Here is a 15,216-nt window from a genome sequence, read left to right as displayed (position 1 = left end):
TATATATCTAATGTGTTAATCACCATTAGTCCGTAAGTTTCAGAGCCACCACCAATTTACCCAGGAAAAGAAATCCATACTGCACTCTTGCCTCGTCTGCCCAAGTCAGAGAAAGCCGCCGTCTCCTCACTTCTGAAGCCCGCTTCCATGAGCAGCGCGCGAGCTGCCGCCTGGCTGCCAGCACGCACGGCTCTAGCCCCCGAGTCCCACCAATTTCATGCTTGAATATGAAGATAACCGCGTAAGCACTGCAATGACTAAGAGATCAAACAGGTCCAGACCCAGAAGGACGGGGAAGTGGTCCCTCCACCCCTACTCTGCCTCAGACCATCGCTTGGCTTTCTTCCCAGGCTCAGGGCCAGTGCTCTCTAGGAGGCCCTGTCATCCTGGATACACAGGTTTTACATTTGGTTTATCCTCTCTCTGAAAGAATTTAACTGCCTCATACCTTGTTCCCTTACATTCCTGATCCTATAAGTGGAGCCAGCACACCACAGCCAGAAGACACCACTTCAGGGACAGCACGGACACTCATCGGGAGTCTTTGGGAAACATCCCACAGCTCCAGGGCAGACACGGACCGGTCAGAGGCCTAACTTCCGAGGTGTAGGTGAGCACGGAGCCTCAGGCTACTCTATCTTCATGCAGCACTGAATCTAGGTGAAGGAACCAGGAAACTGTTCTGCAAGCATAGAGCAAGCTTAACGCCGCCACCGATGTTCAGCCGAGCATTCCGCTACCAAAGAGCACGGGGACAGGGCAGGTCCTGTTAACCACAAGCACATCAGCTGACGCAGCACCTGCCACACAGCCTGCTTCGTAACTCTGTGAACACTTTCCTGTGTCTTATCTTGTAAGTATGATAACCTTGAGCGCAAACTGTACATTTCCCATTTCCAGGCGAAGAAAGAGGCTGTGTATTTAAATGACTCACCAAGATGAAAACGGCAGGAACTCAATAATTTTTAAATCCTAGGTCAAGGAAATCTCTATGCTACATAACAGGCCTGATATGTTCATTAAAAAACAAAAAGTACTTAAAAGAATACTGTGACAAACTTTTCAAACTACAAAAAAGTCAACCATTTAACATTTAACAAACTGTTGGCTCCCCAACAAGTAACAGTTCTATGCGGTGAACTCTGCGAAGTGCAAGCTGTCTGCATGGTTTATTTATTTTTATTTATTGTGTGTGTGTGTGTGTGTGTGTGTGTGGCCAGCTCAGCCCACCAGGGGGCGGGATGGCTGGCATGTGGTGCTGGGGGATCGAACCGGGGTCCCTGTTCTTTGCCAAGCCTTGTTTCAAGTAGGTGCTTTAGACCACTGAGCCATCTCTCCAGCCCGTCTGCATGGTTTAATAAACTGTGCGCAAAGAAAACAAAATGTCACTAACACTGTATAGAAGGTAACAAAGACATATTAGCATAGTGCAGAAGTAGCACCTTGTAGCCTAAAGACTAAGTCACCAACAATGTACATCAGTTGAAAAGCCTAATATAAATAATTAAAAAGCTCCCTATAGAATAAGGGTGATGCTTACCACCCTTCTCCCCAGAAAGGACAGTAACATAAAAGAAAAGTAGAGGAATAAAGACAACAGCATATGAAACACACAAACAAAATTCTGAAGATAGAAGAGCAACGTATGTATAACTGGAAACTCGACTTCGCAACTGGAGGAAGCTGAGGCCAAGTGCTAGAAGAGTTCACCAGGAGAAAGCAAAGTCTTATAACCTGAATTACTGAGGGCCTGAGGCTGAGAAAGGAAGAACCACATCAAAATGGGGACCCCAGAGACGGCAGGTTCCAAGCCCACCGCCCAGAGGAGCCAGCCCCTCACCGCACAGACACAACCTGAAAGAGGAAAGGAACATCTTACAACTATGCAAGAGGCAGTGCACTATTGGGACAACAGTCATGAATGTGTCTGCTGCTTAAAATACATGGAGCAAAACAGTCATAATTAATGAAAGAAAAAGACAGTGACAGTCGCTGTGGAAGGAAGGAAAGGAAGAGGGAAGAGGTCTGGCACGGAAGGGAGGGGAACAAAGTGCGAGAGGGACTCCATGGGATGCAATTAAAACAAGAATTTTCTATAGGGAAATTTATAACTTTAAACATTTAATGAAGAAAAATAAAATTTACCTGAACGATCTAAGGTCTACCTTAAGAAATATGAAAAACAGCATGTAAAATATTAAAATAATAAAGCCAATAAAACAGTAAGCAAACAGGCAAGAGAAAATATTAACAAAGTCTAAAGATTAGTCTTTAAAGGAATCAACATCCGGGAATATAGGTCAGCAGCACAGCACCTGCCTGGCAAGTATGAGATCCTGAGTTTGATTCCTGGCGCAAAGAAAGAAAGAAAAGAAAGAATCAACAGCTGGACAGGTGGCACATGCCTGTAATGCCGGCACTCAGGTGAGGAAGGCAGAAGGATCACCATGAGTTGAAGGCCAGCCTGGCTACATAGTGAGCTCAAGACCAACCTGGACTACCTAGTGAGATCTGTTTCAAAAAAAAAAGCTAACTAAAAGAATCAACAAAGGGGCTGGTGAGATGGCTCAGTGGTCTAAAACACCTACTTAGAACAAGCTCAGCAAAGTACAGGGACCACGGTTCAATCCCCCAGCACCACATGCCAGCCAGCCGCGCCCCCTGGTGGGCTGAGCTGGCCACACACACACACACACACACACACACACACATACAAATAATAAAAATTTTTTTAAAAAAAAAGAATCAACAAAACTGACAAAATTCTAGTAAGACCAATTTTTTTAAAATAAAAACACAGGGCCAGGGAGACAGCTCAGCAAGCACAAGGGCCCGAGTTCAATCACCGGTTCCACAAAAAAAAAAAATCATCAATATTAAAAATGATTTTTTAAAAAAGGCATACTTTACACAGTGAAGACAGTAAGATTAATAAACTGACTTTGGGCTGCAAGATAGCTAAGGGGACTAAGCGCCTGCTTAGGCAAGCACAGGTATAGGTTTGATCCCCAGCACCACATATTGCACCAACCCTGCCCCCAGGTGCACTGAGCCACAGAGTCCAAGCATGGTGGCGCACACCTGTGAGCCCCAAGGTGAGGAGGCTAAGACAGGAGGAGCACTATGAGTTTGAGCTGTGGAGTGAGACCCTATGCTGAATACGTTAAAAAAAAAAAAAAAACCCTGACTTTATGCCAACAAATTCAATTTACATGAAATGGACAAATGTCTTTGACACTCAGCCCAGCATGGAGGCTGCGGCAGGAGGACGTCAGAGTTCGAGGCCAACCTGAACAAGAGAGCAAGATCCTATCTCAAAAAAAAAAAAAAAGATGCCAAAGAAGAATAAATTTAAATATGCTCTATGTTTTAAAAAAATTGAATCTCCTAACAAAAATATTTCCAAAAATGAAAATTCTAAATCCAGATGGTTTTACGGGCAAATTACATCAAACTTTCCAAAAATAAATAATACTCATATCACACAAACTTGTGAAAGAAATACAAGGATCACTGCCCAACTCTAGGGGCTGTCACAATGCTTAGAACCAAAAGCTATTATAATACAAAAACTACAGATCAGCTCACTAAGTATGTTCTTACATTCTAGTGGGAAACAATCAGCAAATAGCTGCTTACTATTCATGGGCATACGAATGTTAACACATTAATCTATATTATATATATATATATACACACACACGTATCTGTAACTATAGATACATATGCAGTAGATTTTGAGAGAAAAAGTATTCCAAGATTTAAAAAGCCACCGAAAGAAGCCCAAGGTAATCCCCAACATGGTAGGAAAGAGCAAGTCGAAGCGCAGCTCTGGGAAAGCCAGGAAGCAACGGGGAACTAGCAGGATAAGGAATCCAGGGAACAACAAAGCCAAGAGAAAATCAAGACTGATGGATGCCTGAATAATTTTTACATTTGCATTTTTAAGACTTCCATTATAAAGTTCAAAGTAAAGCAAGGATTTGATAACTAGAAAGCTAAGAAATTAAGAGCAAAGCAATTAGCAGCATTATCTCCAAGCAGCAGCAGCAGCTGAAGAGAGCCGGAGCCCCGAATCTCTGTGACCACTGTCACAGTACGCAAAGGGCAGTGTCACAGATAATACATTAAAAGCGTGAAGATAAGACTAAGTTACCTCCTCCTAGATGAAGAGTAAGGCCAGACGGCTCTCCAGGCACGGAACACTCTTCCTCAGGACTTAGCTAAACTAAGAATTATCACAGGGAGGATGAGGAATGGGAAGGTAAGAGCTAAACTTCCTCTCTGGAGGAGGAAATCCAAAGATAAAATTCACAACTGAAGATGTATGCTGTAGAGTTAAAATACATTCCTTAGCTCTGTGGCAGTGAATGTCAGAAAAAACCGTCCACTCTGGGGAGTGGCAAGAAATACACCGGAAACGGAAACGGTTGGTTTATCTGTAGTTTTGTTGTCAAGCCTTACATTTCTATTTTACTGTTCTAACCTGGAATATGATTAATTAGATATCTTTGAGGAACAAAAAAAAAGCTTTCAAGTCACAAAAACACCAGGAAGAGATGAAAGGATAGAGGGAAAAGAAATATAGTAAAAAACTAAAGAATGAGTGTGTGTGTGTGTGTGTGTGTGTGTGTGTATGCGTATGTGTATTTTTTTCTTCTTTTTTTACATTTTAACTAGTCCCAACATCTAGTTGTCTAAGGAAGTCTCCCTCAGGGGAAGGCTACAGATGGCTTTTAAAGTAGAAGCGACACTGTGGGCTAAGTTCTCAGTGAAGACGCGTTGCACAGGGCCCTTGTACTCATTCCCGTGTTTGGAAAACGTAATCAGTGATTATGCAACTGGACATCACAGTCACCCCAGGGCATTCTGTGTTTTAAAAGGAGTGTTTTTGGCCATCTCCTGCCAAGCAACCATAACACCACTTAACCTCAGTTCAACTACTGCTTGAATGAACTTGTCAGGATTACACTGAAATACAGATGTAGAACAAATAGGAAGCCAAGGAATGTGATGTCCAGGAGTGAAAGAGGAAAAATTCCTTACACAAGGCTCCTTAGTCACCAAAACTGAATGTACAAGGAAATTCAAAATTCTATAAATTGTAAATGCTAATGTAGAACTGTAGCCAAAAAATAAACTGTAAAATGTACAAAAAAGAAATGAATTGCTTTAAAACACAGGGTAGGTCATCTTGAAAAGAAGCCCAGGCAGGTGGCAATAAAATACAATAATATTTCTGGATCTAGGCAAGTAATTTCATAAATCTAAAAATAGAAGGGAGAAAACAGAATTGTAAAAAATGCACAGTTCAAGGAAGATCACTGTATGCTCAATCTGAACCTGCGCATGAATACAGTATGTAGTGATGCTACTTCCTGGGATCCAGCCCCTGCATGAGACCAGGCTGATTCTCACTGAACCAATGTACTTTTTCTCTTCTGTCAATCAGCAAATATGTATTGGCCAAAAATATTTTTCCTAACACCAAGAATGAAATAGTGTGATAGCATCTAAACCAAGGCTTATCATGTTTTCAAACCTCTTAACAAAATAGAAAGCACAGTGACTAAGACTGAGAGTCTACCAGTAGATCTGTTTCAACCATTCAGCTGTCATATCTCAAGATATGATCAGTGAGGAAACTAAGTGTAGACTACAATGGTGACCCAGGAGCACACCTATAATCCTTGCACTCAGGACACTGAGGCAGGAGGATCAATATGAGTTCCAGGCCAGCCTGGGCTACATAAATGAACTCAAAGCCAAGCTGCACTGCACAGTGACACCCTGCCACAATAACAACCACAAAAATGGTAACCCAGGCATGGTGGCATAGCCAGGAGTGGTGATGCATGCCTGTAATCCCAACATGCAGGAGGCTGAGGCAGGAGGACCACTGCAATTCAGACAGACTGGGTTACCAAGTGAGTTCAAGGCCAGCCTGAACTGCGTACATAGTGTGACCCTGTCTCAAAAAAGAAGGGGAAAAAAAAAAAAAATGGTGACACATCCTCACCTTCAGGTTGTTTTATCATCAAGTAAAATGTAACACAGGAGCACCCAAAGAGTACGCGTGTAGCCACACCTTTGCCAAAACTCAACTTGATAATTATCGAAAAATAACCACCCAAAGTTCCTGAAGACAATCAGTCACACATATACATTTCAATTAAAAACCCTAAGAATGCTTTGTTTCCTTCATCAAGAGGAATGAACCATTTTCATCTTCCACTGGTCCTGAAAAGAGAAACCCTTCCAGAAACGTTCTCCCTCTCACTAAAGCAAGGGCGAGCACCAGAACTGCATCTCACCATTCCTCTGGACTACCAACGCCAAATGTTCTCGCAGGAGTTTCTTACTCACAAGAATGCCACTTAAGGTAACAGCTGAGTAAATGAGCTACTTAGCCCAGTCATACTTCACCAGTGAGGAAACAGCATTATTTCTAAAGGACATTCTGTTAGCTAATATATAAAATTCAAGATAAATTTCTCAGTGGCCCTTTTCACTTTCAACTTCCATTCTCATTAAATATAGCAAGCAGCACCTACCTTTATCATTGTGTATATTACTTTCATTTTACACACTTTCTATAAAATGGATGCTCCCAACAATGGGTTGATTCTCATATGTTAAATTACTACCAATTACACTCGTAATTATTACTAGTAAGATACCAAAATGCAGTTAAGTAAACTGTGCTTCCGTGGATACAGCACAGTTTCACAGTGTGGATGGAGATAAAGTACCATCACAGGCTCTGCAGAGTCCAAGACTGTCTGAACAACATCACAATTAGAAGCAAGATCCGGGATGCAGGCAAGATGGCGGCCTAGTGCTGTTAAGCAGTGCAGTAGTGAGCAAGTAAATCATCTGACCTCAGCCTGTGCACGTAATTTGTAAGACAGAGATGCCTCCTTCACAAATTTAAAGGAAGAGGCCATCAGGTATACGAGAGTGCTATAAACGCAGGAATGAAAATTGGTGCCTAGGAGCAGATTTTAAAGGCAATTTCTTCCACATCTTTTTCGTATCACCTGACAAGCTTCTTCATGTACTATGACAGCGGCAGCAGCGGTGAAATGGGCGATATCAAAGAGAGCCCTCTTGAAGCATTTATTTCCAATCCAAAATGGAGCGTTATCTCATGTTTGCTGCAAATCCACGTATTCTTCTCTTCCAGATGACTATAACTGCAAAGCAGAGCTTGCTCTGACATCTGATGGCAGGACAATAGTATGGTACCACCCTTCTGTGGACACTCCATATGAACACACCAGATCTATGCCTCAACCAGATCCTGTCCGTAATACTGAGCAAACACATGATCAAGTGCTGAAAACCAGATTAGAAGAAAATGAAAGTGAATTCCTTGAGCAAGGACTCATGATAGAGCAACTTAGCAAAATGTTCTTCACAACGAAGTATCACTGGTATCCTCGGGGGCAGCATCACAGACGTCGGATGAAACTGAATCCTCCAAAAGACAGACGATATTGAGATTCATGGGAGAATCGAACAGCAGAGTTATCCTGTACTTAGTTTGCCACTGGAAGAAATACACTAATACTATATATGGGAATAGTCAAATAATGAGATGTCTTTTCACAAAAAAAAAAAAAAAAAGCAAGATCCAAGTCCAGATCCACAACCAACCTGGACTGACATCTCTCTCCACTTCTACATGCCTACCCACACACCACCACCAGTCCTACTGGGTTCCTCGGAAGAAGTGGGGTGACGAGGCCAGCAGGCGCTCGGCGCGGGGCCTGTGTGAGTCATTACCGCCAGCAGTGTGCTGCGGCCACGGCTACCTGGCGAAAGCTCCGCAGGCAGCTGTCTCGCTCCAGGAGTGACACTGGGCAACACACAATGTCTAAAGCAGATGTGCTCTGAAGCTCCACACAGGGCACCGCAGCTCCGCAGGACTTGAACTTGCAACCCTGCTGCATAATTTCAGCCATGTTTTGATGACTACTGCACAGCACTCTGGCGCAGACGGTGTGGACAAAGAACAATGCGCACTAAAGCTTGTAGCCACTTCCATCAGATGAGACATTAAAGCACTAGCTTAACAGTTAAGCACTCCCATTCGTTGTATGTTGGCCTCCTTTTTCTTAAAAACTCCTTAGAGAAAAACCATTATTTCTGTATTAATGCTTTATAGCTGCCCGAGACAACTCCTCTTCACTCAGCGTAGCCCCAGCAAACCACAAGGCCGGAGAGCCATGCTTACGCCTATACAAACAATGAAACAGAAGGCCACGTACAAACAACAAAATGTAGAAAAACTACAAGCAAAACTCTCTACAAAAAACTCCAGTCAAAAAATCGGTAAATCTGAGTCATTTATGGAAAAATAGATGCCCCTTGAGCTCACAACGCTAAGTGAAGTAACCAGACACAAGAAGTAGGCATCATGTGCTTTCTCGGACACAAACACCACGAGGTATATAATTTAAGGGAAAATCCAAGTTACAGAAAATAGGAAGGTAGATCTTCTGAAGATACGAAAGAGACTGGGAAAGGGGCAGTACAAAGGGTAAGATGCCACGTGTACGTGGCCCACCTCTCCACACCTATTCACTGTGTTCTACAAATATATACTAATAAAAAAGGGTCTACTATATTTTACAACTACAGCAGCAACCACAGATGCCCAAGTTCCAGCATGACCTGACTTCCCGGTTGTGGGGTGGGGATCAGTGCTGGGGCACTGCTGTGCACCCCCAGAGAATACCTACGATTTCAGAAAGACATGTATAATCTCAAGCTTTAATATCCTGGAAACAAAATACATCTCTTAGTGCTTTAATAAGGTGTTAAGAATGTTCATTAGCATTTTTATAAAAGTAAAAATCAGAAACAAGCTAACTGTCCATCAATTTGGGAATATGAAAGAAATGCAGTTAAAAGAACTAGAGGGATTTACATAACCTCACATGGAGAGATCTAGGACAGGCGGAAGTTTTCGTTTTAAAGGTATAAAATGAGACTCCATTTAAGACAACTGAAAATATTTGTTAGATATGTATGTAGTTATTCACTTAAATACATCACAAAAAATTGAAAATATGCAAGGCCTAAGACAGGTGGCCTTGAACTATGTAGCCCAGGCTGGCCTTGAACTTGAGGCAATTCTGCTTCAGCCTCTCAAGGGTTGAGATTACAGGCATGCACAATTACTTTTATTAATTCAATTATGTACCATATCTTGTGTGCCAGCTATGTGCTCAGTTGGGAACAAGGGAGAGAAGACATCCTCAGGAAGGTGGAAAGGCCAGTGACATAGCTCAGCAGACGAATCGCCTGTCTAGGCAGATAGAGGAACCAGGGCTCCATCGCCGGCACACATGCCACCAAGATTGGGGGTGGCGGCGCGCCTGTAATCCCAGCACTGCAGAGACTGAAAACAGGAGGATCGCTATGAGTCCAAGCTGAGTAGTGAGACCTGTACCAAGTACATTTTCTTTAAAAAGGTGGGAAACTATTATGTCTTCAAACAACTGCTGAGAAGAGAAAGGCACAGCAATGACATAAGGATGGCCTTGACTGACATAAAGGGAGACCCACGGGCCGTGGAGATGGCTCCGTGGAATAAGCACTTTCCTGGCAAGCGCAAGGGCCCGAGTTCAGTCCCCCGTCCTGCAAAATAAATAAATAAATAAATAAATAAATAAATACCCACAAGCTAGATGCTGGTGTTCTAGACAAGGGCCCGTCACACACAGCTGAGTCCCTCACGATGACTGAACGTATGTGGAGGTGATATGCTGTAGGGCAGAGGTTCACATATACACGCTAGGAACCTGAAACAGCTCAGAGGCGGCTGGGGCTGAGAAGCACTCTGGGGAAAGGGCAATGTACTGCTATTTTCACTACAGTCATCAAATCACATGCAATTATCAAAATCCACATAGCACTATACACAAAACTGGACCAAAAAAAACCAAAAAACTGCTGGGGAGATGGCTCCGTGGAATAAGCGCTTTCCTGGCAAGCGTAAGGGCCTGAGTTCAATCCCTGGTTCCGCAAAAAAAAAGGCTGGACCTCCCCTAACATACAAACTGCACTTCAATAAATCTATTATCCAAAAGTAACATTTTTTGCTATTTCAGTCCTATATTCAATGCATTCCACAAGCAGAAAACTGTGCCAGTGTCAATACTCTGCAGCTAATGAATATGCACTTATATATGCGTACGCTTAAAATTTTCTCCATTTCAACTTATAATACATTAAATTGTTTTGGGGGTTTTTTCTGTATTTTAGGGAAGGGTCTACAGGGTGTTCAGGGTCTCACTACTAGATCGGACTCATAGTGATCCGCCTGTTTATAGCTTTCCCAAGAGCTGGGATTACAGGCGTGCGCCACCATGCCCAGTCTCAGTTGCCATCTCAGCGCGCCCCAGGGGCAGGTCTATAATAATCAAACTGTGATGTATGTAATAGACATATATAAAAAAAATCTCTTAAATGTCTCAACAAATTTTAACAGTATAAAGGGTTTTCTGAGACCAAAAAGCTTGGGAACCAGTGCTGTGGGTAGTAGGGAGGCCCTGAAGTATTCTAGGCAAGAACAGGAAAGAATGATGTAGGAAACATAAGAACTTACTACAGTCTCTGGCAAGGACTAGAAAGGCTGATGCTGGGAAAGACAAGACAGAAGCCAGAGCTACGCATCATCTGTAGCTTGTTATAAATCCCAAGGGTTTTCTCGCTCCTGGACTGTCTCTTTGTTGGCATATAAAATTTTACAAACCAATTTCTGTTAACTGCTAATGTAGTTAAGAAATAAAATCAGCTATCAAAGCCTTCCTACAATGCATTACTGATTTTCTGGATTATTCACATTCACTCAGTCGCTACTGGCCTTCTTCAAATGATGCCAATAATTTAAGTTTGACTTTTATATGTTTTAAACTTGACAAGCAGCCTTCTTAAAGAGGTACTATAGCTATTTTACAAGTAACGCAATACTTCATGTTCAATGAGACACATTAGGTAACTATTTAAAAATTTGGTATATAGCTAATACCAAAAGTTTGGTGACACAGTGACGCAGTACCTGTCTGGCAAGTACAAGATCCTGAGTTTGAGTCCCATTTTCAATTGCATCCAGAAGCACAACGATAATCTCAACTTAGCACAGGTTTTTCCATGCAACTTCCACTTGAAGAAAATTAATTTCTAAATACTAGCTCTATAAGTTCCAAATTAGCTTGAGTACTGCTATCTTTCTGTAATCTCATGCCCAGAACTGTTAACAGCCCTTTGGTATACCATAAACATCAAGAAATCATGCTTAAAATTATTATCCTTTAAGCTTTAAAAAAAATAGGGGATGGATGGATGGATGGATGGATGGATGGATGGGTGGATGGATGGATGGATGGATGGATGGATGGGTGGATGGATGGATGGATGGATGGATGGATGGGTGGATGGATGGATGGATGGATGGGTGGATGGATGGAGACTGACCCGTCAATCACGCAATGGAAACAGTATTAGCAGTATGGTCTTCCCGTACATGAAACCTCAACAAGGGTTTTGTAAGCCATTTTGAATGTGTCTGTGTGTTTTACGTGCCACTGTATATTGCTTCTCTACTTGTTTTAAGCAGCCAACTACAATGATTTCTTAGCTCATACCAAACAGATGGAAATCTATCTGAAGAATGTGATTTGTTACCTTTGAAATCATCATCTCTATTTCTATTCCAGAAGTCTGAGAACTCCAGATTCTACCAAAGCACTTCTGTGTTATTAAAATAAAAGTAAAATGAGACCCTTACCTGAAAATACAGTCCTTTTGATTCTAACTTTTCTAAAAATCTTGAAAATCAGGCTGCTGACAGTAGTACAGTTGATTCAAACATGAAATTTCACCTATGGATTGAAAGGGGGAAATAAGTAATTAAATACATGCGTAAGATTGAAACATCAATTTAGGCAAAGATGAATTTTCTGTGTACTGTTAAAGCCAAAAGTTTCTGCAGGAAGCCTGCTTTCTGTGATGCAGGTCCAAATGGAAAACGTGGCAGCTCTTTCCAGCTAACCCTCGGAATCGGCCACAGGCTGGTGAGGTGCTCACAGCTTCAGCTCCAACTCTAGCCCTCCACCTGCCTCCCACCTTAGAGAAATGGAGGAGGGGCAAAGGCTCTTCCACTTCAAAATCAGTCTTTGCCCGAAAAACTTTGACTTATTCTTAAACCACATTTGGATAACCTACCAATTTTTTTAAAACCTGAAATCCAGAATGTAAAAAACAAGAACAAGTAACACAAAGTAAATCTTTAAAACTGTCTGGCTCTGAAGCTATGATTTTTGGATCTGTTACTGTTTGCAGGGCTAGAGATCAAACTCAGGGCTCAAGAATGCTAGAGAAGTGGGGAACTGGGACTTCTACATTTTTTTAGAAAGGCAAAACTAAGCTTTCTCGGGCTCTATGCTGTAGAAGCAATGAGGACGTGAACAGCGGCTTGGGGGCCAGTGACCTGAGCCAGAGCTGAGCGGCTTCCCACCCAAGATGTGCCGGACCACAGACGCTACCTGGGAGCTTTGAGCCACACGGCTGCCAGGATGGAAGGCAAATCCAGTGGCCAGGAACACTGCACCACCGGGACGGAAACGAGCTGGCTGGCGCAGATTTAACTGACGACGACAGCCTCAGGGAGCGAAGGACCACAGTAACAGACTACCGGGCCCAACAAAATCACAGGCCACTGCTGCCCCGCTAACCTGGGACCCTTAAATTAACGGAAGAGTCGAAAATACAAGATAAGAAAGCTCAGACTTAACATAAGGATTCCAAGTGACAAAATACTCAGAAGAAAAGGTCCCGTTTCAGCAGCTCCCAAGCCAACCTGAAAACTCCTCACGTCTCTGGAAGCTTCTTCTCAAAAATGCTAACAAGACTGCTCAGCAGAAACAGGCCCCTCGCTGGCCACCAGAAATTGCAGAGCAGGTGTCTGCAGCTGCTCCCCTGTCCATCCCAGGAGAAAAGCCACTGAGCAGGCAAAGGGAGGAGAAGCCACTCCTGAGACACTCACCCCTAGGGAGCTGTCACATTAAGGAACACCGGAACGCAGAATACGCACACTACGTGTACATCTGCATTTTAGAAAATACCTGTATGGCATAACCATGCATATTACACGCAAATACAGGTCAGAGGCTTTAGGGCTGGATGAGTGATCCCAGCACCCCATTGCCACTGTAACACCCTGTTTTACACATAGAATTGGAATCTCCAGACTATCAGCCCAGAACTCGTACATTTATGCCATTTTCCAATCTACTGTGAAAACTATCTGGAGCATGTTAAAATTAAGTTACACCTCACAGCTGCACATCAAGATCTCATTTAAACATGTGCTGCAAGGGCCAGCCAAATAGCTCTGTGGACTAAAGCACCTGTAAGTAGGCGCAGGGGCTGGGGATTCGATCCCCGGGCCTGCTGTGCCAGTCCCACCCCCAGGACACGCTGAGACAGCAATGGAGACTGGGCGTGGTGGCACAAGCCTATAATCCCAGCTCTTGGGAGGCTGTAAACAGGAGAATCACTACGAGTCCAATCTAGTCGTGAGACCCTGAATACCCCGTAGACCCTTCCCTAAAACATGTGCTGCAAAAGAAAGCAATTTGCACAAAAGATGAGAAGTAAACATCTAGGGCTGGGATGGCGCTCAGGGGCAAAGTACTTCGCCTAGCATGCTTCGGAAAGCTCTGGGTTCAATCCCCAGCACCACAAGCCTCCCGGGTAGCTCCAGCTGAAATACAGTGGGACCACCTGGGTTTCTTCATGCAAGTACAGTCTAATTTTATCCTCAAAAATAAAAAAAAATAAAAAATGCAAATTATAGGTACAAATTATCTCTTTAAAAACAGGTACCATCCAAAACTTGTACCTAGGGCAGGCTAGATAGCTCAGTGGACCAAAGCATCCACTTAGGCAACCATAAGGACCGGGGTTCGATCCCCAGCGCTCCATGCCGGCCTCGCCTGGGACAGGGTGTGGTGGCGCCCACCTGTAATCCCAGGGCTAGGGAGGCCAGAAACAAGAAGCTCACTATCGGTCCAATCTGTGTGGTGAGAGCCTGCAGACCCTGTACTAAATACGTAAAAAAAGAAGTACCTAATAAAAAAGACAGCATGTGATGTCTTCTTGCCCTTGTACCGAAAGTTAAAATGGCAAAAGCAGCCATCCTTTTTTCGCAAATGAAGACTGAGAATATTTTCTAAGTAAGATATTTTGTTGCACTGTAATTAATTTACTGTAATATACTTAACTTCAGAACAGACAAAATAGACACAGTAACACTTCTCCATGGTAGTTTACCTTCTAACTTCAATTTCTGAACATTTCTTCTAAGACAACAGCCTAAGATGATCTTACACCTGTATCCTATTCATTTTCTCGACTTCCAAATGAGAAGTCCACAAATAAGCCTATTTTTGCATGACTGAAAAAAAATGTGCTTATACACGAAACAGGAAGGCTAACTTAAACAGGATAAATTATCTACATGACTTCTTAAAATTTTTCAAATAAAACAGACCTCAAAGCAAATTCATAACTGCTCCCCGAATTATCCCCCAAGAGAGGCTTGTGTGTTCCTTTTCCATTAAGGAAAACATATGACAAACATGAGTCCCAACTTTGCCATTTAGTTAGCTGTGTGACACAGAGCAAGTCACTTAAGCTCTGAACTGAAACAAATAAACAGTTAACTGATTTGATTTCCAAGGTATTCTTTTGTTTTTTAACATCCTTCTAAGACATTACATATAGTGTTTAGCTCCTTAGATCTAAGTCTCAAATGTATCTTTAATCAAAATGATCATCTATAAACTACCTTATGCCCCAGAACTTAAGTGAAATTAAATGAAAAATTAGAACACTGCAGACTTTATCTTCATTAAGTGTCTGTCCTTGTCTGGTGTTTTAGCATCTCCGGAAAAAGGTTAGACTAACAGCTGGCTCCTGCACATCTGGATGACTCAGTGGAAGAAACATCCAACTCTGCCAGATGAAAGATCTCGGCTCCTTCCTCTTCCTTCACTAATCATTTCTCCAGCACCTCGTATTCCAAAACCCAACTTTTTTAGTCATAGTGTTGACAATAAACCTGCGTATCCATTTTTATCATTTAATACTCCACGTTAATGACTGTTCTTCTGAATCTGAGTTTCCTGCTTAAAGCCAAAT

At 42.7% G+C, this 15,216-nt stretch overlaps 1 protein-coding gene and 1 pseudogene across 4 annotated transcripts in view; one reads left to right on the top strand and one right to left on the bottom strand.

The window, feature by feature from the left end:
- Positions 1–15,216, bottom strand: part of Sipa1l1 (signal induced proliferation associated 1 like 1) — a 367,745-nt gene that overhangs the window by 326,856 nt on the left and 25,673 nt on the right. For all 4 annotated transcript variants that reach the window (XM_023703289.1, XM_023703287.1, XM_023703294.1 and 1 more), the window contains one exon: positions 11,801–11,894. The gene's annotated coding sequence lies outside the window, so the exon portion shown is untranslated. The remainder of the gene's footprint in view (positions 1–11,800; positions 11,895–15,216) is intronic.
- On the top strand, positions 6,922–7,503 carry LOC101573652 (annotated as a pseudogene).

This window comes from Octodon degus, unplaced genomic scaffold (assembly GCF_000260255.1).
Source record: "Octodon degus isolate 3935 unplaced genomic scaffold, OctDeg1.0 scaffold00007, whole genome shotgun sequence".
Taxonomy (NCBI): Eukaryota; Metazoa; Chordata; class Mammalia; order Rodentia; family Octodontidae; genus Octodon; species Octodon degus.
This window is presented reverse-complemented; position numbering and strand designations above follow the sequence as displayed.